Source organism: Drosophila sulfurigaster, chromosome 2R (assembly GCF_023558435.1).
Source record: "Drosophila sulfurigaster albostrigata strain 15112-1811.04 chromosome 2R, ASM2355843v2, whole genome shotgun sequence".
In the NCBI taxonomy this organism is placed as follows: Eukaryota; Metazoa; Arthropoda; class Insecta; order Diptera; family Drosophilidae; genus Drosophila; species Drosophila sulfurigaster.
In genome coordinates, this window is record NC_084882.1 from 575,686 (window position 1) to 599,331 (window position 23,646).

General features: G+C 36.1%; 2 long non-coding RNA genes and 1 pseudogene across 2 annotated transcripts; all 3 read left to right on the plus strand.

Annotated features, from left to right (window-relative positions):
* Positions 1-7,376: 7,376 nt before the first annotated feature.
* Positions 7,377-8,080, plus strand: LOC133838313 (uncharacterized). The gene is made up of 2 exons (XR_009893932.1): positions 7,377-7,882; positions 7,930-8,080. It is a non-coding gene; the product is annotated as an uncharacterized LOC133838313 (long non-coding RNA).
* A 3,731-nt stretch (positions 8,081-11,811) lies between these two features.
* Positions 11,812-12,515, plus strand: LOC133837464 (uncharacterized). Its single transcript, XR_009893811.1, has 2 exons — positions 11,812-12,317; positions 12,365-12,515. It is a non-coding gene; the product is annotated as an uncharacterized LOC133837464 (long non-coding RNA).
* A 3,857-nt stretch (positions 12,516-16,372) lies between these two features.
* Positions 16,373-22,594, plus strand: LOC133836501 (probable ATP-dependent RNA helicase spindle-E; annotated as a pseudogene).
* The last annotated feature ends 1,052 nt before the right edge of the window (positions 22,595-23,646 follow it).

The following is a 23,646-nucleotide window of genomic DNA, read 5'->3' on the forward strand; positions in this document are numbered from 1 at the left end:
GCATCATCTAAGGACTGCGGATTTCTCGCGAATATCATTGTTTTAGTAAGTTCAGGTAAATTGTCTCTAAAAACGCGAAGTGCAAGTCGGTTTACTTCAGAAGTAGTGTATGTATCAACGTTATGGATTAGTATTCGATTGTGTACTCTATTAGAAAAAAGCGGAGTGCAAGTCGGTTTACTTCGGAAGTAGTGTATGTATCATCGTTTGGGATTAGTATTCGATTGTGTACTCTATTAGACACTTCATTAATTTTACTATAATATTCTTCTATGGTTGATTCAACTCGACACGGTTTTAACATATCCATTAAAACGTCGCTAGTTTCTTTTTCAACAAAATGTTTTAGATGATCTGCTTTAACCGCTCCCAATCGGTTATATTTCCATGTCTATGAAGCAGTGGCCTGCATAGTCCTATAAATTTGTTTTTTATAAAGCCAAATAGAATGCTTTTGGTAGGCGCGTCGAAAACACCAAACGTTGGGAGAACTGTTTCTATTTGTGCTATTAGTTCATTTGTATCCGTACCATCAAAATTTTTTATTAATTTTATGCAATTCATGGTTGAGTTAAACGTGGCTAAGCTATTCTCATTCATTTTAATTTTTGTTTTTTTTTGATTTGAATATTATGAGTTTTGAGAATTGCCTGCTTCTTATTTTAACAATGTTATTTCATCAATGAAAGCTTTCTCAAAAAAAGTTTATGAGCTCCTCTGTTTAGCTATCTGTTTTACCTTGAGCTTATGAAAGCTTTCCTGATTTGTGTTAATTTTTTCTTTGCTTAGTGTCGGCTTTCGTAGTATGTTCTCGGTTCTTCTTTGAGCCCGTCTTCATATGTACGTGCCGATGAAAGCTTTCCAGATATGTTTTATGTTAATCTTTGCGTTGGTCTACGCTTGTTGGACCATGTGTATTGCAGAGTCCAAAAAGTTATTACCACCAGGTGCGTTGTTGTATTGTAAATTCTTACGGATGGCTGGTTTTACTGCTTAGTATTTGTTTAATCCTCGTCGCCAGTTAGATGAGACCTCTTCGTCTCAGATATGAAATGTGTAGATCGATGCCTTCAGCCACGACTTCTTAGTCGGTTATAGGCTGATAGTGACGGTATTCGATGTAATACCTCTTTCGACTTCTTTGTCGAGTAAAAAAGGTTTCACAAGAAAGACTTCAGTTTAGTCTTACAATTAATTTATTTGTACATGCGTACTGTTCCAAGTCTGCTTAATTACTAATCTCAGCATAAGCTAGGCTTCAAGCTTTTTAGTGAAAGCTTAGCTGCCGTGTACATACTGTTCATACATAATGAGCTTAAAGTTAGGGTATGTGTGGGTGTACATGACTCCCCCAGCACGAGTTTCGACAATATTGTTGAAATTTTCAGTGGATTAAATATTGAATAGGTGTATACAAAAAAGGTTCTTAATTTGTATCATTTTCATTTTGGTATTTATATCTTCTTTTTACCTGATCTTTATAAATTTTTTTTGTTGGGTTTTCATTAGATACCATGTAGTTACCAGCTTGATTATGGTTACTTATTTCTTTATAAATTGGATTGGATTTTCCTACTTGGTAATTCTTAACGCATACATTTGCGAAGTTTGGCTCATTTAAATTATTTTGTATCGCATTTAGATTCTGCTTATTTTTCAATAATTTTTTAGACAATTTTACAATATCTTCATGACAAAGTATGTTATTAAATAAATCTATTTGTTGATGCGAGCGCATTGCTGAGTGGCACACCTCCGCTCCGCCGACCGAAAAGCACTCAAAGCTTTTTCGCTCACTAGCAATGCGCTCAATGCGTAAGAATGCACTCAAGCTCCAGTGCTCTCAGCTTCTCTCTCCCACAACTCACCACCGCTGAGCCGCGCTCAGAATAGATCGACGAAATGCCGTCGGCATTTTTCTCTATTGTCAGTTCAAACCAACGATTCTAGTTCTACGGTCTAATTACCCCCCAATTGTGCGTGTACAACAACCCGCTAAGTTTCAGAATAAATCTATATATATTATAAGAAAAACCGCGAGCGTTTTTATTTCGGAAAAGGAAGAACTTGGAACTTTTCAGCGCCCCTACGTTAACACTATTGGTCGAGTATTTGTAATTCAATGTATTGTGTTATTGTAACAAATAATTGCTTTATGGACATTTTCTTGAACTGTGTCAGTATTGTTTGGATCCGCGTTATGCAATCTTATATGTTCATTTAGTGTTAGATGTAATCGTTCCACGTCCGAGTTTCCGGTTTTCTTGTAAGGAGTTGTAAAGTGCACATCTATGTTATTTTCCAGGAGAAATTGCTTAATTACAACTATGTTAAATTCGTTAGCAGTTACAATCTTCTTTGGCTTCCCCCAAGTATTGAATTCTTAATTTGATTTTGTCAATTGACGTGAGATACATTATATTTCTTTTAGGGTACCAAATGTCTATATGTATTACATCGTTAATTTTGTTTGGCGTTTCTGTTATATTTAAATTATATTTTATAGGTTGCCGATCGTATTTAGCTAAGTTACATATATTTTACAATTATTAATATAACTTTGTATAACTTTTTGCATATTTGGGTAGTAGTATTTTTATACCCGGTACCCATAGGTTCTACCCTATAAAATATAATTTAAATAATTATAACTTTGTGCCGGCAGGAAATGTCGGTAGAAGGAGGCATCTCCGACCCTATAAAGTATATATATTCTTGATCAGCGTCAACAGTTGAGACGATCTAGCCATGTCCGTCTGTGTGTCTGTCCGTCTGTCCATATGAAACACTGGATCTCAGAGACTATAAGAGATAGAGCTATAATTTTTTTCGACAGCATTTATTATGTTTGCACGCAGATTAAATTTGTTTCAAACTTTTGCCACGCCCACTTCCGCCAACGCAAATCAAAAAAAAATCAAATAACAAGCGTAATTTTAAAGCTAGAGTTGCGAGTTTTGGCATATAAAATAATTACTATAGTAGTTGTGATTGCAATCAGATAAAAATTGTGGAAGGTATTAAAGAAATACTTTTGTATGGTCAAAAACGCCTTCTTACTGGGGGTTTGAGTTGCTTTATCCGACAATCTGGTATATTGTGCCGTCCATAATATATTTTGAATGTGATACCATATCTATATACCAAATATACCGCTTGGTATATTTTTAGTATTTTTTTTTAGTATTTTCGGTATATTTTGAAAATAGTACCGCAATATTTTGCTTTTATTCAAAATGGGTTGCGGGTATCTCATAGTGGATCACACTCGGCTGTAACTTTCTTACTTGTTTTTTTTTTTTCTTAACATTATATACTGCCTAGTATTTGTGTGTAGCTTTACAGGCTGCACTCTAATTAAGCAGATGTTCTTCCGCTCAATTTTAAAATTTTTATTTTACAATTAAATTTTATGCAGTCGGCTCACTTTCCGGGTGTAGCTTGTTGCGCTACACGTGGCCGGTGCTGGCTGGACAGGCTGCTATTTCTTCTGCGTAGGGGCACCGGGGCTGGCTGCACAGGTGTACTCAGAATGCGGTGAGCTCAGTGCACTGAGCTACATTGCAATGTAGTCTTCTGTAGCAGAAGTTCTTCTGCTTTTCCGATCCTTGCCTCCAGCTTTTGTGAGGTGCTCGCCAGTGGTGTGGTGAAGTTCGTTAAGGTGATTGACAGTTTATTGGTTGATTTTCACTTTTGCTTAACTTGTGCAGATTTCGTGAAACTTGTCACGGTCGCCATGTTGTCAGAAACAGTCTCATTGGCATTTGTTGGCGCATTTGATGTAGATTAGTTAAGATAATGAAGTTGTCAAATTAAGTTATTCGAATTAATAGAGCTTTCGTTTTGCTCTCTGAGCGAATTCGCCTCGCTTCGCCACTCTAGTTAAGTTAGGCTTAATGTAACTTAGCATAAAGTTATAAAGACAGTTGAAATTGAGAACTTATCAGCGCGTCATCACTCTTGCCGTTTGTCTTTCGTTCGTTTTCGTTTTCTTAAAACAACAATTAGGTCCATTCTATGTTCGCGAATAAAGCAGAAATATTTAATATTACAAAAACTCTTGTGATTTCTTCATGGCGCCCCCGGGTGGACACTAATTGTTGTTGAACGCGAGTGATTTAAAACGAAGAACTTAAAACAAGAAACAAAAACAAAACAAATTCGCGCCGGTCGCTAATAACATAAAATATAAACTAATTGACTTTGTGCAAGTGCTGTGCTGTGCTGTGTTGTGACATCGGTGGATTTTTCGGCATCATCGCTGGAGGATACCCTTCACCTGCAGAACACACAGAGGAAAGTGGCTGGGATCATTACAGATCGCCAGTTCCAGGTACTGTGCGAAAAATTGAAAGCAAACAACAGAATTGGTTGCCAAGTTTCAAAATTCTACTGACACTTTTAATTCTTGGCACATACGTAATAGTAGAGCATTTGCATTTAAATTTTATATTTTGAATTAAATAGTGAACCGCTTAGGCAGAACTTTTGTTTTTTGTTTTCTAAGTGAAAGTGACAAGAAGATATTTTTATTTCCATTGCATCGAACTTCTTCTCTTAGTTCGTTGCAATTTTCGCTTTCGTCGCCCCTTTGTCACCAGATTTGTAGCCGCTGTAAGTTGTGTGCTGTTGCTAAGCGCATACCCGCAAGCGAACACTGCACCGGTGCATTTCGGCTCCGTGTTTGTTGTTGCTTGCATTTTCGTTTTCGTTTCGCGCGCTTAGAAACAGCGCACATACACACATACATACGTTAGCAAGCCAGCATCTACACAGTGCATTGCGCTCTGTAGTCTGTGTTGTTGCTTGCACTTTTCGATGTCGCGCGCTTTGCAGCGCTCAGAACTCGCTCCCCTACATTCCACTGTAATCCGGATTGCCGATTTGGTGGCATTAAATCGAATATTGCATTTATCGAGCTGAAACTTGGCATACTTCAATATCAGTCCACTCTAAATATTTTAGGAAACTTCCAAGTAAGTTAGACCACGCCTATTCTAACTGCCCATATAGACATCATGACGTATACGTGATATTTTATTTTAATTTGTTTTTAATTTTTTCATCTATTTTACCAAATATAAATTTAGCCAGCGCGGAAGAGTGGCGCCCGCTGTCGATCCACACGTCCAGCAACGTGGCATGACAGAACTCAAGCACATCTAAAAAACAAGTGAGAAGCTACAGTCGAGCCCACTGTAAGATACCCGTTACCCATTTTGAATAAAAGCAAAATATATATTATATACCATTAAAAAAAAAGAAGTTTGTACCCCGGGCGGTTTCGAACCCGAGTACCACAACATGTTCGGCTTGCACTTTACCATCAGAGCTATGGCAGAGTTTATGAACGCTCAGATACTAATATAGGCGATGGGTATGGGTAGCGGGTATAATGTTATAAAATCCACAATTTTTATTTATAATTGTTGTAAATAGGATTAAAAAAAAGAAATTTGTACTCCGAGCAGGCTCGAGCCCGAGCACCACAACACGCCCGCCTTGCACTCTATCACCTTAGCCTCTGAGCAATCTATGCATACAGGCATTAATATAGGCGAGCATGTATATACGTATACGCATACATACAATACATACATAGCAAAAGTATTTCTTTACAGAATTATTTACGGACAGATGGACATGGCTAAATCGTCTCGGCTGTTAATGCTGATCAAGAATATATGTACTTTATAGGGTCGGAGATGCCTCCTTCTACCTGTTACATACATTTCCTGCCGGCACAAAGTTATAATACCCTTCTGCCCTATGGGTAGAACCTGAAAATTTGGTTGCGATCAGATACAAATTGTCGAAGTTATTAAAGAAATACTTTTGTTTGGCAAAAACGCCTACTTACTAGGGGTCTTAGTTGCTTTGGCTGACAATCTGCTATATTGTGCCGTCTTTGGTATATTTTAAATGCGGTACTATACCGATACACCACATATACCATTTGATATATATATTTTAGTATTTTTGCAGTATATTTTGAGAATAATACCGCAAAATACTATCGGTACTATATCGATACACCACATATACCATTTGATATATTTTTTTTAGTATTTTTGCAGTAATTTCGGTATATTTTGAGAATAATACCGCAAAATATATTGCTTTTATTTAAAATGGGTAGCTGGTATCTCACAGTCGAGTACACTCGACTGTAGCTTTCTTACTTGTTTTATTTACAATTAATTCTTGCATAGCAATATCCTGTTAATTGCAACAATTTTTGGCTCTGCTGCACCAGAGCTGTGTGGGAGTGATAATAAGTTGTGTACAAAATTAATGAGATCTTTAAACACATTTTCATTTAATCCATCTGTAGTCATTCAAATGTTATCCCAAAATTAAACTATATCAGTTTCTTTTTTTATGTATCGTTTCTTAATTTCAGCATTTTCCACTAATTTATTATTTTATGAAACTCTGATTCGCAGAGCTATTAAACATTTTTTCCACTCCTCAGCGGAAAGAACTTTGGCAGGAGTTATTAAAACCAATTTTTTTATGTCTTTTCTTGAGAAACCAAATCGTCGTTTTATTCGGTCAATAAGTTCCAAATAAAATTGTCTTATTATTACTTTAATGCTCTTAGATTGATCTTCTAGTAAACCAGAGATACACAAATCTACATGATTTCTTCACTTACATGTCCATTTTGTACAATTTATTTTCGCATACTTTGAGAAACCACAATCTCCGCCAAACAATTTAGCCGAACAATTTAGTTTCGATCTGGCACTTTTAGGTTTCAGACATTAATCCTTTTTAGAATTGCAAACAAAATGCATTAATAAAAAATGAATTGGTTTTTTCAAATTTAAAATAATTTGTATAGCTATTAGCAAAAAAGAGCCAAATTCAATAAAAATGGGCCAAAGAGCCAACGAGATAAAAAGATCCAGTTTTGGCTCAAAAGAGCCAATTCTGGCAACCGTGAGTGGTTGTCACTGACATGAACGATGGATCAGTAGCTGGGGGCACGGTTGCCACTTTTGGTACAAATGTATTTTTTATGCGTTGGTACATTCGATTACATTTTTCATTTTGTTACATTTTAAATATTCCTGGTCTAGAATTTAAAATTTAAAATTTTATGTTCACACATATTATTTAAACAAATGGCTCTGTTCCACCAGACACAAATTTTGTATCAGTTAGAAATAGAACCATGACTAACACTGGAAAATATCGCATACAGTCGATTTGCGACGTATTGTGTCAATTGAGAAAATATGTATGCGCCAATCTAAGGTCTATCCCTACGAAAACAGTTATATATTGTGAATCACAATTTGTGATTTTTGGAATGGCAACCGTGAACAGAACTTTAACTGAGAAAAAATAATGACATACTTCTTTCTTTATTCGAAGCACTTTAGCTACCAATATAAATAGGATACTTTTAAGACTCATTTAAATCATATCGGCTTCAGGCGCTGTTACATTATCGAACATGAGAGAAATATGCAACGAGTAAGAGATGAAAGAGTATCAGAGTGACTTGAGTTTAATTTCAGTTTACTCTATCACAAATTTCAGCTTCAACTTGCTATCATTTTACGTTTGAATTTAGTGTCAAATATGAGACTCCTTTCAGTAAGCTGAAGCTAACTTTCCACATTCATTCGAAAACAATATTTTGTGCCGATTACATCGCTAGAATAATTTTAACATTACAATTTTTTACAATTATATTTGCATTACCTTTGCACTTTTAGCGGGCTTTTTCTTTTATTAATTTATTTTATCAAGTAAGTACCAACAATTCACGCATATATAATACTGTCAATGGATAATAGTAGTAGTAAAGCGCTTTAATCAACATTTAAAATTTTAACCAACATAACGTGTTCCTAAAAAATTAGCAACGGTAAGCAGCGAATTTAGTATGCATCAATTGATTCATTGACTATATAGTGTAGATGACGCTATAAAGTTTATACATATATTCTTGATCGGCGACAACTGCCGAGGCGATATAGCCATGTCCGTCTGTCTGTCAGATAAAAGACAAAGAGGACGATATCGAAGGTGACGATGCGGGATGTTTGAAAGTGAACGTTGACCCCTAAGTTATGTTGTAGTCAATTCGCACAGAATTTTTAATAGCACTGATGACACTTTTGACAGACAGAACGAGCTCTGACTATTACCTTTAAAACATACATTACATTGAAGTCTTTACAAATACATTTTAATTTAGGGATTATGGGAGTAAAAATAATTATTCAAATTAGGAAGCTTACTAATCAGGACTGGCTACCTTTACACTACAAAATAACCAAATATATTACTTCCAATACAGGCTTTACAATGTCTACCAATCGCTCACTTCAACCTGACATTAGGATTCTTACCTGGAATGCAGCTGCGCAGTAGTTGGGCTTGTATGAAGCCGCAGCCAAAAATATTTCCCGTTGAGATATCGTTATGAAATTTTCCCCAAAAATTAAAAAAAATGTTGTATATACAGTAAAAATTGGATACATCGGAGGATTATATACAACCTTAATATGGCTTATATGCCTATTGTGCGCCAAAATTCTTCCGGTGGAGTTACAGTGCTAAAATTTCATATTAGCATCCAAGATATACTATATAATTATTTAAATTAGCGAAAAAAAAGATGTTAAATTGTCCACAAACACTAAAGAAACGTCACAAAAGCAAAGGAGAAGCTGCAGGTTGCGTCGCAAATTTGAATTTGATAACAGTAAGTTAGCTTGACTTTATTAATGATTACATTTACACGTTTTTATTACCTTGTGACAAATACACAGATAACACACAGTGGGGATCAGGGGCAACATATTTAAAAATCTATTTTAACATGAAAATGACTTACACATAATAAATAAAGTATAATTAATCAAATAACAAATTTGGACAATTTTACAACATATACAGGTATACAACTCAACTATGGATTTCTGTGGGTCACTACTAAAACTTTAGCTAAAAATAAAAAGACGTTCAAAATAAGACAAAAATGTATTATTTCAAATTAATGATAACGAGAACAGTTTAACAAGTACATTATTTTATAATATCTCAAATTTTAGAAAATTCCTTTAACTTCAAAATCCATTACAAATATTTTAAATTTGGACATCCACCTGCGCCCGCCGTGCCTCTATCTCCAGCCACGTCAGCAGAATGGGCCTCAGTTTGATCAGCTCTACGTTCTCCAATTTCGATATTGTGGTCTGCGTCAGTGGTCTGACGCCAGGTAGCTCGGCCAGGGCCTTGCCCACATAGTCTTGCGTGAGTTCTGCAAGAGTCGAATGTCAAATGATGGGCTATGGCGATTCAATGCGAACCGATATGGAACTGGGAAAGATTGCGATCCTAAGATGTGTACATTTCTGTATAATGCAAAAGCAACAGTTATTTGCGAGCTCTGATTTTGATTCATTCCGAATAAAAATTGAGCTTAATCAGAAAGGTAATGTTAATGGTATGATGAAACAATTGTGTGAATTATACTAATTAAATTGAAGATTGATTTTAGAGCTATTCTTCGAGCTGTAAGCTGTTAGATCAGATGCTTACCAAGCTTGCGGCGTCTGTCTCTGAAATCTGATGCAATCCTCTCCAAAGCTGAGTGAGAATCAGCTACCGTGATAGAGTTCTTGGTGGCCTTAAAGAGTTTGCACATCTCGTATCATCTGTCGTTATTATTCGAATGACTCGACTTGGTAGACTTGGCATTGTACTTGTTATGTATCGGCATGCATGTAGTATTGCTACAAATACTGGTTTCCATTTCTTCCATTCAACAGAATTTACAATGTCCATAGTGAAATTTTTAATTTTTAATAATAATTTTTAAAAATAATATAATAATAATTTCTTTTAGTTTTACTTTACTGAAGTGTTTCTAGAATAAACAATCGGCTATATAACCTTATTAAGATTATGTTTGCAAAGGTATCTGAGTTATTTTACAATATTATTTAAACTTCATTTCGAGTTGTCATTGAATTTGATAGAAATAGGTGTGTTTTTATATTATTATTATTATAACTTTGTGCCGGAAGGAAATGTAACAGCTCTATCTCTTATAGTCTCTGAGATTCGTCTCGGCTGTTAATGCTGATCAAGAATATATGTACTTTATAGGGTCGGAGATGCCTTCTACCTGTTACCTGTTACCTGCCGGCACAAAGTTATAATACCCTTCTGCCCTATGGGTAGAACCTGAAAATTTGGTTGCGATCAGATACAAATTGTCGAAGTTATTAAAGAAATACTTTTGTTTGGCAAAAACGCCTACTTACTAGGGGTCTTAGTTGCTTTGGCTGACAATCTGCTATATTGTGCCGTCTTTGGTATATTTTAAATGCGGTACTATACCGATACACCACATATACCATTTGATATATATTTTTTAGTATTTTTGCAGTATATTTGGTATATTTTGAGAATAATACCGCAAAATACTATCGGTACTATATCGATACACCACATATACCATTTGATATATTTTTTTTAGTATTTTTGCAGTAATTTCGGTATATTTTGAGAATAATACCGCAAAATATATTGCTTTTATTTAAAATGGGTAGCTGGTATCTCACAGTCGAGTACACTCGACTGTAGCTTTCTTACTTGTTTTATTTACAATTAATTCTTGCATAGCAATATCCTGTTAATTGCAAAAATTTTTGGCTCTGCTGCACCAGAGCTGTGTGGGAGTGATAATAAGTTGTGTACAAAATTAATGAGATCTTTAAACACATTTTCATTTAATCCATCTGTAGTCATTCAAATGTTATCCCAAAATTAAACTATATCAGTTTCTTTTTATGTATCGTTTCATAATTTCAGCATTTTCCACTAATTTATTATTTTATGAAACTCTGATTCGCAGAGCTATTAAACATTTTTCCACTCCTCAGCGGAAAGAACTTTGGCAGGAGTTATTAAAACCAAATTTTTATGTCTTTTCTTGAGAAACCAAATCGTCGTGTTATTCGGTCAATAAGTTCCAAATAAAATTGTCTTATTATTACTTTAATGCTCTTAGATTGATCTTCTAGGAAAACAGATACACAAATCTACATGATTTCTTCACTTACATGTCCATTTTGTACAATTTATTTTCGCATACTTTGAGAAACCACAATCTCCGCCAAACAATTTAGCCGAACAATTTAGTTTCGATCTGGCACTTTTAGGTTTCAGACATTAATCCTTTTTAGAATTGCAAACAAAATGCATTAATAAAAAATGAATTGGTTTTTTCAAATTTAAAATAATTTGTATAGCTATTAGCAAAAAAGAGCCAAATTCAATAAAAATGGGCCAAAGAGCCAACGAGATAAAAAGATCCAGTTTTGGCTCAAAAGAGCCAATTCTGGCAACCGTGAGTGGTTGTCACTGACATGAACGATGGATCAGTAGCTGGGGGCACGGTTGCCACTTTTGGTACAAATGTATTTTTTATGCGTTGGTACATTCGATTACATTTTTCATTTTGTTACATTTTAAATATTCCTGGTCTAGAATTTAAAATTTAAAATTTTATGTTCACACATATTATTTAAACAAATGGCTCTGTTCCACCAGACACAAATTTTGTATCAGTTAGAAATAGAACCATGACTAACACTGGAAAATATCGCATACAGTCGATTTGCGACGTATTGTGTCAATTGAGAAAATATGTATGCGCCAATCTAAGGTCTATCCCTACGAAAACAGTTATATATTGTGAATCACAATTTGTGATTTTTGGAATGGCAACCGTGAACAGAACTTTAACTGAGAAAAAATAATGACATACTTCTTTCTTTATTCGAAGCACTTTAGCTACCAATATAAATAGGATACTTTTAAGACTCATTTAAATCATATCGGCTTCAGGCGCTGTTACATTATCGAACATGAGAGAAATATGCAACGAGTAAGAGATGAAAGAGTATCAGAGTGACTTGAGTTTAATTTCAGTTTACTCTATCACAAATTTCAGCTTCAACTTGCTATCATTTTACGTTTGAATTTAGTGTCAAATATGAGACTCCTTTCAGTAAGCTGAAGCTAACTTTCCACATTCATTCGAAAACAATATTTTGTGCCGATTACATCGCTAGAATAATTTTAACATTACAATTTTTTACAATTATATTTGCATTACCTTTGCACTTTTAACGGGCTTTTTCTTTTATTAATTTATTTTATCAAGTAAGTACCAACAATTCACGCATATATAATACTGTCAATGGATAATAGTAGTAGTAAAGCGCTTTAATCAACATTTAAAATTTTAACCAACATAACGTGTTCCTAAAAAATTAGCAACGGTAAGCAGCGAATTTAGTATGCATCAATTGATTCATTGACTATATAGTGTAGATGACGCTATAAAGTTTATACATATATTCTTGATCGGCGACAACTGCCGAGGCGATATAGCCATGTCCGTCTGTCTGTCAGATAAAAGACAAAGAGGACGATATCGAAGGTGACGATGCGGGATGTTTGAAAGTGAACGTTGACCCCTAAGTTATGTTGTAGTCAATTCGCACAGAATTTTTAATAGCACTGATGACACTTTTGACAGACAGAACGAGCTCTGACTATTACCTTTAAAACATACATTACATTGAAGTCTTTACAAATACATTTTAATTTAGGGATTATGGGAGTAAATATAATTATTCAAATTAGGAAGCTTACTAATCAGGACTGGCTACCTTTACACTACAAAATAACCAAATATATTACTTCCAATACAGGCTTTACAATGTCTACCAATCGCTGTCTGTCAGATAAAAGATAAAAATTTAAAAAAGAAATATTTCAAAGTCAAATTGTCACTTTCCCTGTACTGGATGTCGCTAAATTCGTACAAGACAAGATGTTCTAATCTGAACTCATTTCACTCTTTTAATTCGTCTTCGATTTTCTTCACTATTTTGAAATGTGAATTTTTTAATCTCCTAATGTGACTGTTTCGTTTTCGTAGTCGATTTGAGATTTACTGGCTTTTAAATACTCCCTTCCTAATAACATCGTAATTTTCAGAGAATTTTTGAATATATAATTTTTGTTTTATAGGACAAAGGCTACTAGGACCGAAAAATATATTTTCTGATATCTCAGTGATACCACTTATTATTGGAACATTGATTGGGTTTTTATAGGCTGAAAACCCGAAAATATTTTCTTTTATAAGATTTATTGAAGAACCTGTATCAATGATACATTTTAGGTTTACTTCATTCATTTTAATTTTTATGTATGGAGTGTTTACTCTGCACTTTGATCCGAGGCACTTTGATGAAAATTTTCACCATGTTCCATCTTAAGCTGACCACTTTGGCTTTCTCTCTGTCTTTTTACTGGTTGGTTAGGCCCACGGCTAGTTGAGGTGTCCCTTGAATAATTATAAGGGTTCTTTTAATTTTTGATTGAACCTGGTGAAGGCTCTGATTACTTTGATTTTGATTTCAATGGTTATTTTGTGATTTAGAATTGGACGTATTATTTGAATGAAAATTATTTGATGAATAATTTGCATATGATCTATTTTGATTTCTGCGATTATGGTTTTCGCTTTTAGGGTGATTTTGACTCATAAAGATTCATAAATTCCTTCTGCTTGAGCAATAGCTTTTAATTTGCTTATTGTAGTGATGTCATGCCTTGCTAAGGTCATGTAAATATATTCTGTCAGGTAGTTTCCTAGTTATTACATTCTTAGTAGTTGTTTTTAATGCATTTGTGTATAATATTGTAATATCTAATCTAATCTGCTAACTTATTACTGATTATATAAGATTTGCGTTCGAGTTCTTCGACAAACTTACGTAGACTTCCGTTCCAGTCTTCGCAGCAATTCTTAATAAGGCGTCTGTGTTTTAAACTGCTCGATTAGCGATGATCTTAGTGATGTCCAGTTGTTGGATTGCGTCACTTGGGCTGTTCGCAATGCTTCTCCGTCTAACTGCCGTTCGATGGCTCCGAAAATTACGCTATTTTGACGTACATCGCTTGTTGTGTATAGGGATAGAATAAAGTCTATCCTCTTTATAAAGGCTGACAAATTTTCTGCACCATTGTTAAACGCTGGCACATGTTTGATTTGATTTAAGCACTGGTTTTGGTGTGCTTCCGAAAGTTCAATAGCCATTGTTGGTGGTTATTAGTTCACACACACGTGGTTTTTTACTACGGGTTGTTTGAGGTTTATTATATCGGGTTCACAATGTTAGTTTGTTTAACCGTTTCGATAATATACTCACGGATGTAGATGTTTTTAGCGGATACCTTTTGTATAGTTCACAACGTTATACGCGTTTAACCTGGACCTTTAGCGGTCACGACTGTTTGTTGATCAATCACTATTACGACGTATCCTACCGGCTGCGCCAATTATGTTTTCGCGTAACGCGAAGGTTAAAAAAAATAAAACAACGATTTTATTTTTAAATAACTTGTAGACGAACTTTATTGGTATTGCAAGATTAGCGGGATAAGCGTCTTGTCTGAGGAAAGTGTCTTTAAAAACTAACTTCACAATATGTTGAGTTTGAACAAGAAACTTCTTATTGCGACTTTTAGCTAACATATGTGTAATGTTTTGTGTATGTGTTAGTGTTTTAATGCTGAGTCCTCAAATTGCACCAGACAATTTTTTTTTTTTTATATCGTTTTTTGTTTGGCGGAAATATGTCGCGCGGAGATATGTTGCTACCTCGAAGCAATATTAACGTAGAACTCTCATTTCAGCGAATACAACTCAAGTTTATTGATGTTTGAAGTCTGGAAAACAAAAACAAACATGCATATTGGAAAATTGAAAAGTTAATAAACTGAACTGAAAAACCGCTTCTAATTGTGCACTTATGCATTTTTATTAAATTTACTTTGAAAGATTTACTTTTTTCGGGGCTACTTTTTAAGCTAGTCACCAGGCAGAACAAAGAACATTATATATGGTAATTTCCAGGAAATAGTTGCTTAAAACAATGCAGGGCAGCGTTTCTAGTTAGATTTGGTCTTTTTCTTGTTTGTTTAAGGTAAAATGTTATGTTTTATAATATTTTTGTTATCGGATACATTATTCATTTCGCCGACTTACACATTTTTCAAGACAAAGTCAAATATGACTAGCGTTTTTTGTCACGTGCTTTTATTAATAATTCGAAAACGACAACTATTGGAGGCTAGTCTTATTTTCAAAATTTTTGAAATGTACATACGTAAAAAACATTTTGCAGAATGTATATTTTTAACACAATTTTTTCGTTTAATAAAAACTGCTGGAAAGGCGTTTCGTGATCTTCCTCATCATGACCATCAATGGAAACTTTGCTGACAAAATGAAAATATATATGTGTATTAGGGCGGGTCAATTTTTTTTCGCAAAAATCGTCCCCCATAATCGGAATCTACGAAGAATTCTAAGAAAATTTCACCATGAAACCATGTGTCTAAAATGAATTCCCAGTCCGCGCCGTGAAGCTTAAAGATTGCACTATGAGGTACATAAGGTATTTCCAGGTATTTAAGGCATTTTAATGTATTTAAAAAAAAAATACGCATTTTCCAATTATGTTGGAGTCAATTCTGATTCATTTTTTTACAACAAATTTTATAATTTTTTTTTTAAATTATTAAACTTATATTTTTTTTTAATTCGACAAAATGAGCCAAACTAGACATGTACTGAGCCTCATATAAGAAGGTAGGAGCAATGTGTCTGTAACAGAGAACGGCTTCGGGTGAATGAAAAAAATTCATACGCGCTCAACAGCCGAATAATCACACTGTTCGGATCAGCCGATCAAACTTGCATGCGCTCACATTTTCGTTGTAGATTTTAAATCCAATCAGGTGCGAATTTTTGTTTCACTCCAAATTATTCGGCTCGTGTTCAGCATAATGATTTCGGGCGCTACTCATTCGGTTCAACAATCAATTTTATGAACAAGAATAGCAATCAACTCACAAAAATCAACTCGTATGATTTTACTCATGCGCGCAGCAAACGGTACTTTTTCTGCACAGATGAAATGTGCGAAGACAAAAAAAAAAAAGCAACAACAACAAGCTTCAAGAAGCTCGCATAGAAATTGTTATTGTACATGCATTCGTTATGCTCACTTCGTGTCGTCTTGTCGCTAATCGTTTACTCATAAACGATCAACTCGAATTGATCCGAATGATGCTTTCGTCAACACATACTCATTTTTTTGATCGGAATGATGCGTACGGCAAAATAAGTTGATTTTCACTCATGAATTAAAAATATTTAGATATTTGAGTGAAAAAAATCGATAGTTTATACTGCGAATATTTTAGTCTGTGTTGGTAAACGCTGTCTAACTAATGAATATATCGATATTTTGAGGTGTTTTTTTCATTTACCGTTTAACCGCTCTGTTGCATACTAGTTCCCGGGTGGATTGGTTAATGTCGTTTTATTTGAAGTGAACGCTGCAACTTAATGTCAGCATGGACTCCGATATAATGGACTTTTTCGATTTTTCAAAGGAATTCAAGCGAGGGAACGCTTTACAAGGGTGTATAACTGGCGATCCCAAAATTCTAGCCGTGGAGACTAAAGACTCCAATCCGATCAAACGCAAAATGGTTGGCACGGATTATGTGAATGAAATCGCCGAGAAAGAAAAAGAACTCATGAAGAAAGTAAGAAAAAAAGTTTATACACGATGTGTGTATGTATGTATGTTAAAATTTAATGAGTGTGGGTACGGCGAAGTAAATGAATGGAAATTTGACACATTTTTCAAGAATATATGTACATGTATATATATGTATGTTGACTTTACAGTTGGATGGTAACAAGAACAACTTCTCAATGCGCAATAAAACACTTAATGATTTGGATAGTGACGACGATGACGGCGAAATGGAAGAGCAGCCTCGCGTGCGCTCTGATGAAGCCTACTATGAGAAATATCACTTCGATTTAAATCGGGACAAGAATTTGCCCATATATGCACATTGTGGAGAAATTATGGCCGCCATTAATGATAATCCGGTGGTTATATTAAAAGGAGAGACGGGCTGTGGTAAAACTACACAGGTATGCTTTTTAATTTACATATTGATTAAATATTCTATGCAGATCTCTGATTTTAACGAAAATATTCTAAATTCCAATAAAGATCTTTGTGGGCGCAAATGAAGTGCGAATGTCGTATCATCTGCGTGTCGTAAGATTCCTCAAGTCGGCAGAGTTGCTTATAAATCGCTAGGCAGTTAAGCTCTTCGTTGAGATTGACTCTCTTTGGCTTCAATTGATGTTATTGGAGTTCATTGCTTTTGCTGTCTTCAGGGTTTGCCAAAATTTCACAAGCACCAAGAAATGCATTCTCTTGTACGAATTGCCAAAAGTAAAAGCTTCTTTGGGAGTTGTGCTAGTCAAAGGGTGCGTGATATAGTTTCTTGACAAAACAGACAAGCGGGTCCCAAGTTTGAAATGTATGGCATAAATTATATGCATGCAATTCGATGAGTTTCCTTCACCATTAGCTCGCCATCAGCAGGCAACTCTCTTCCGTAAGATGCAGCACCGCCAATGTTGTCTCAATCACCTCGATGTGGTTGGTCTGCGCTGAGTACATGTGTTTTGATTGTATTTATTTACAGCATGACGAGAACAGCTTCAACTTGTCATTGGTATCGTCAGTCCGTCCAAGACGTTGCAACTTGCAACAACTGACATTAATTTCATGAATTTTTATTTTAAATTTCTAAGATTTTTTTAACCATTACATACTATAGAGTATCTTCGTTTATACAGAAAATGTGTGTAACCGTATTAAGTATATACTTGATCACAGTCATTTATGTATATATATTGCAGTGTTTTGCTTTTATTAATAATAGGTGTCGGGAGTTTAATTTGTTTTTTTTTTCAACAGGTGCCGCAGTACATATTGGATGAAGCTTTCAAGAGGCGCGAGTTCTGTAAAATTGTTGTAACACAGCCACGACGTATCGCTGCCATATCGATTGCCAATCGTGTTTGCCAGGAACGGCAATGGCAACCAGGAACTGTGTGTGGATATCAAGTTGGCCTACACCGTCCCGCTAATATGGAGGACACTCGCTTATTGTATTGTACCACAGGTGTATTGTTGAATAATCTCATTAATCAAAAGACACTCACACACTACACTCACATTATCTTGGATGAGGTACATGAGCGGGATGAGGACATGGACTTTTTGTTGATTGTTGTACGCCGACTGCTGGCACTGAATTCTCGTCATGTCAAAGTCATCCTGATGTCTGCCACTATTGATGCTAACGAGTTTTGCAAGTATTTTGCTAGCACTTCATGGATACCACCCGTGGTTACTGCTAGTCATGGCCGCAAATATCCGCTAGTTAAATACTATAGAGATCAGTTCAAGAATATTCATTGCAAGGATGAGCCCCAACAGCGGGAACCAGGTATATCACCAGATCGCTATGGCGATGCCATTAAAATACTTTTGGTGATTGACAACATGGAACGCAAGGCGGTTGGGACATCCCGACAAACCTATGAGGAGTCGAAGCGCACGGGAGCAGTGCTCATTTTTTTGCCAGGCATCCATGAGATTGATACTATGGCTGAGCATATTAAACAAGTAATGGGAGAAAAGTAAAAAAATTAACTTAATATTTTATTATCCGATAACTGATTGATTTCACATTCACAGTCCCAGTACTGAAATTACAATTGTGCGATGCCATTCGTTGTTGTCGCCCGAGGCTCAAGCAGAAGTCTTTCAACCACCTCCCGTTGGCCATCGCAAGGTGATACTGACTACAAATATTTCGGAAAGCTCTATAACCGTGCCAGATGTATCCTATGTCATTGACTTTTGCCTAACCAAAGTGCTACATACCAATTCTGCATCGAATTTTAAAAGCCTTCGCTTGGAGTGGGCCTCCAAAGTGAATTGTCGCCAACGAGCTGGACGTGTTGGACGTCTACGAAGTGGTCGTGTTTATCGTATGGTCACAAAGGACTTTTATTTAAATGAAATGAAAGAGTTTGGAGTCCCCGAGATGCTTCGATCGCCACTTGAGAATTCGATACTAAAAGCCAAGGAACTTGACATGGGTAGCCCAACTGAAATTCTGGCCCTAGCGATGTCGCCACCAAATCTATTCGACATACACAACACGGTCCTCTTGCTGAAGGAGGTTGGAGCCCTTTTACTACGGTTGATGGAGTTTACGAGGATCTCGACGGCGATATCACCCATTGGGGTCGCATTATGACACGTCTCCCCTAGACGTGCGTTTGAGCCGCCTTATTATACTTGGTTACGTATTTAATTGCCTCGACGAGGCTATTATCATGGGTAAGTCACGAAAGGTCACGACATTTTATTGAAGATTTGAGAAAGAAGGTCTTGTCCGAATTTGTCCCATAGCTGCTGGAATGTCTGTTCGTGGATTGTTTCTCACTGAAAGACGAGGACAAAATGAAGCTTTTTTGGATGCGCTACGCTTTCTCCGATGGTTCTGGGTCGGACATGATTGCTGTATATCGCATGTACAAAGTTAGTAAAGTCTCCTAATATACTCGCAAAGTATTTGACTGTAAAATTGATGAATTTTGAAATCTTTTTAGATGTATCTGAACATATGTCAGGACAGAATGCAAAAGGATTCGGAACACCAATGGGCTCGGCGGTTTTGTGTTTGTTTGCGTTCTCTTCGAGAGATGCATTTGATGGTACAAGACCTGCAGCAACGCTGTACTTCTATGTATCTACAAAACATGCCATCTAGTGCTTGCAAGTCTTGGAATGATCATGAAAAAGCCATAGTTTTGAAAGTAATCATTGCCGGCGCATTTTATCCCAATTATTTCATGCGCGCCGATAAAGCAAACGAGGACTACGATAGCAACATATACCGAGCTACTAATGGCAACGATCCTTGTCGCACTGTCTACTTTACTAAATTTGAGCCACGGTATATGGGTGAATTATATACTCGACGGATTAAGGAATTATTTTTAGAGGCAAAAAAATTCCGGCCAAGAAAATGGATGTTACATTTTCGCATGGTTCTGAAAAGATATTTGTAACATTCAAAGAGGATGACGATGAATATAATTACATGAATCCCATTCATGTGCCGGGACGCGTCGCGACCGAGGTTTACAAGGCTGTTAGAATGCGTCTAAATAATGCATATCGCCCTCTTCACGTAATAGAGTAAGATAACAGTACAATTCGCTTTAATTGATATATTTTCTAAAACGAATGTCCATTTTTTATGAAAGCTATACTTCTAAGGTTTCGATTCTTTAATCATTAAATTTTGTATGCTTTTTTCAGAAAAACCAGTGCTCTTAAGTATGTTGAACAACACGGGATTGGAGTTGTCAGTGACAGCACCTGGGTGCCACCATGCAAGAAATGGAATGTTGAGCTACTTCCTCTACCATCTGTCTTTGACAAGATTGTGGCAGGCAAAATATCGCATGTAAGTGCAAAATCCCGATATATATGTAAATGAACGACACAGTTTTTAACTAATAAATACGAATCATTTTTGTTTTTTGTAGATTGTAAATTGTAGCAAGTTTTACTTTCAACCAAATGAACTGTTGGATCGCATCGACAGCATGACTGAACTAATTAATTCACCACAGCACCTTAGCTGTCATGTGAAGAATCCAAGCATTATTACAACGGGCCTGGAGCTTCTGGCAATGCATAAGCAACACTATCAGCGCGCAACTGTCATCAGGGTCGAAACTCAAGCAAATGGGTATCCAAAGTTTAGTGTGCGCTTCATTGATTACGGTAATACAGCATTATTGGCTATAGATCAGCTGCGAATGATGCCATATGAGCTGAAATATAAATTAGATCAACTGCCACCGCGTATGCTTGAATGCCGGCTGGCTTTGATACAGCCATCGTCATTGGTTAGCAACTATAACCGTTGGGATAATGAGGCAGTCGAAATGTTGACTACAGTATCAAAGCGCGGAACTATTGAATTGGAGATATACTCATTGGTCAACAACGTCGCTGCTGTATTACTGCATATGCGTGATGGACTACTCAATGACAAACTTGTGGAACGACAATTGGCTCGTCGAGCAGATGAAGATTATATGTCGCGTAAGGATCATGACTTTCGCATAAGCAAGCAAGAGGTTGCGTGCCATGAAAGCCATACGGAAAAACATCACATCAACGAGGATTATTTACGTTCGGTTCAGAACCCAACTGACCAAAACTTGAAGCCACCGCCTCTGGATAAATGCAATCAAACTATAATGCTTAAAGGGCCATTCAGTCCACTTGAAACATCTATGTGTTCAATGCTACGCGTCGGCTTATTTAAGACTGTGGTTATTGAGCGAGAATCAGTTAATGGTGTTCTTCTAGATTCCGACCCACAAGATCGCCATAATCAAATGGTGGTGGCAGCGTCCGTCAGTGAAACCGATGGTGATAAGTTGACTGCTCGAGGCACTACTCTTATGCCAAATATTCACGGCTTTTCTGCATTGATGACTTTGCTCTTTTGTCCCACCATGCAAATCAAATGCAATAAGGAACGAACGAAATATGTGTGTATTTTAGCTGGACTTGGCTTTAATCCAAAAACTATGCAATCTCATTTTGAAGAGCACGACATGGTCGTTAATTTGGATGTCGCAGTTCTTGAGGACGATATTCGTATTGTAAATATTATTTTGCAATAGAATTGATTTAATTTTAAAATTTTGAAACTTATATTTTAGATCAATCAAATGCGTTACAATATCGACATGTTGTTCTTCCACAGCGACCCTAATCAACTGCCCACCGCTACAGATGAGGGTCGTGCTACTATTTTTAATCAACTGCAATCTTTGCTTACAGGGTCTTTATAAATAACTATCAATTGTTGCGATTCTTTTTAATTTCTTTATTTTGTAGGGTTCTGAACAAAGATCGGAGTTTTATTGAACGTAACCTGTCAAATTCTGATCATGTTTGGGAGGACATGTCTGATTTGGAACCTGCCGCCGAACCGCTTGGCAAGCGAGCCATATTGCCTATACATTGCTATTACGAACTCGAAATCGAGAATATGAGTAACTTGTTGGCCTTACAAGCGAATTGCAAACAACTTTACGAGTGGCGCAACTTGTAAGTATTTATACGCCTTGACTATTTACCTTACAAATAATAAACATGTTCAATTATTTTGCAGTCGAAGAGATATGTCAATGCTGCAATGCAAATTGTGTAACGTAATGTTAGAAAGCGTCACCCAATTGCGCTTGCACTTGCTTACACAACTACATCGCGATCGGGAAAAGCAGATCGGATGGAAACCTCTGTAAAATGCAGTTTATTATTCGTCCATTATAGACCTTTGTATAATTTAAATCACGATCTGACCTAAAAATGTGCCTTCAAGAATTAAAGCAGTTTTATTGAAAAATGTTTGCTTTAACTATATTATCATTATTTTTATTTTCATATGTAGCCTAACTTTGAGAAGGTCATTTGACTTTTACACAAATTCTTTAGTGATGTAAAACAACTACAATTAATAAACACATTTTGAGTATGCAAGAAAATCTGAATCTTAAACTTTCATTGGGACCCCAAGAGTTCTATAGTACTAGTCAGCTGAGACTCCAGCTTCGCCAGCGTTAATTAAATATACATATATGTTAGTTAATGTTATTGTGTTTTCATATTTTCTTTAAATTAATTGAAAAATGGGAAGCGGAAAACAATTATCGGAATATGAAAGAGGCCAAATTGAAGCCTATCATGAAAGTGGTCTTAGCCATCGCAAAATCGCTCAACAAATTGGACGAAGCCAAAATGTTGTGAGAAATTTTTTGAGAAACAAATCAGAATATGGCAAAAACATGAAAGGCGGAGTCAAACACGCCACCTCTGCGGCAGACAGGAGGCATATTGTGCGAGCTGCGTCCAACTCGCATCTCTCAGCACCCAAAATTAAAGCTAATGTGTCAACAGTTAAAAGAGTGATTTTGTCGGCTGATCATCTAAAACGAGTGAAACTTAAAAAAAAAACCAATGTTAAATGATGCACATAAAGCTTCACGACTGCTCTTTGCGCGTAAGCACATGAGCTGGACGAGCGAATGGCAGAAAGTTTTTTTTCCGACGAAAAAAAATTTAATTTGGACGGCCCCGATGGATACAATTATTACTATCACGATCTTCGAAAGGAAGAGCATTTCCTGAACCGTCGCCTTAGCTGTGAAGGAGGCGTAATGGTTTGAGGGTCGGTATCAGTCTTTAGCACTTGTGACCTGCAATTTGTTACTTCCAAAATGAGGGCAGAAACCTACAAATCTATAATACAGATAGCGTTTCCTTATTACTCCAATATTTTTCACTTACCAGCAAGATAACGCTCCTATTCATACAGCTAGGTGGTAAAAGAATGGATTAAGGATCAAAATGTGGACTTGCTCGAATGGCCCTCCATATTCACCTGACCTTAATATTATATAATGGAAAACGTATGGGGGTTGCTATCGCGCAAGGCATATGAAGGAGGCAGGCAATTTGATAGCAAAACAACTTTAATTGCGGCAATTCAAACGGCCTGGACAACAATTTCGCTGCAAATACTGAAAAATTTGTATAGCTCCCT